Source organism: Mus musculus, chromosome 13 (genome assembly GCF_000001635.26).
Source record: "Mus musculus strain C57BL/6J chromosome 13, GRCm38.p6 C57BL/6J".
NCBI lineage: Eukaryota > Metazoa > Chordata > Mammalia > Rodentia > Muridae > Mus > Mus musculus.
The window spans coordinates 98,489,325-98,490,162 of record NC_000079.6 but is presented as its reverse complement, the minus strand read 5'-3'; the positions used below and the strand labels follow the sequence as shown (position 1 = coordinate 98,490,162).

Below are 838 nucleotides of genomic sequence, written 5' to 3'. Positions count from 1 at the left end.
TAATGCGCACTTCACCACAAGGCCAAGGAGAATATTTTTAAAAGCAAACTCCACCGTAATGTGAAAAATAGACCAGTCCCTACATCTGTCTTCAGGGACAATAAATCATGAACAAATATTTTAATGGCTTCAAACTACAGTGAAAAAAGAGAAATTCCCCAAGGCAGCTAGCATCCTCATTGGGGGCTTTATTTACATTTATTTACATTGGGTCTCTGTATTATTATTATGCATCCACATTTATAGTTGTGATGAATTCACAGGAAAAAAACACGTGACCACATCTTGTTAAATGACAGAGGTAGAAATAAACCTACCAAGATGAAGAATTTAGCTCTGCAGCCGGGTCCAACGCCCAGTGGCACCAACGTGGGCTCCTCTGGCCGCTCTCCCAGCAAAGCGGTGGCCGCACGGGCTGCGGGATCCACTGTTCGGCAGAGAAAAAATGCCAGCTGTGGGACCCGGAGCACAGGCCGCACCACCTCTGCAGGGACTGGGGGGATGTGGCGATTCTACACGGAAGATTCCCCAGGGCTCAAAGTGGGCCCTGTCCCAGTGCTGGTGATGAGTCTTCTGTTCATCGCTTCTGTATTTATGCTGCACATTTGGGGCAAGTACACGCGATCGTAGATTGGGCTACATCCATCTGTCATCTGAAGAAGAAGAAGAAGGAAAAAAACCCAACAAATCTTGGACCAAAAGTGTAGTAATTTTCTGTTCACGTGTATTATTTTACAGAGAATAAGAATTGACTTTGAGAAATCAGTTTTTTCTATGACTAATAAACTTTGGAATTGCTTTATATGGAAAAAAAAGATGAAGAATTTAGTGTACCAGC

The 838-nt window shown here is 43.6% G+C and overlaps 1 pseudogene; it reads left to right on the top strand.

Moving 5' to 3' along the window:
• Window positions 1–321: 321 nt before the first annotated feature.
• Gm10320 lies at window positions 322–630 on the top strand (annotated as a pseudogene).
• Window positions 631–838: the final 208 nt, after the last annotated feature.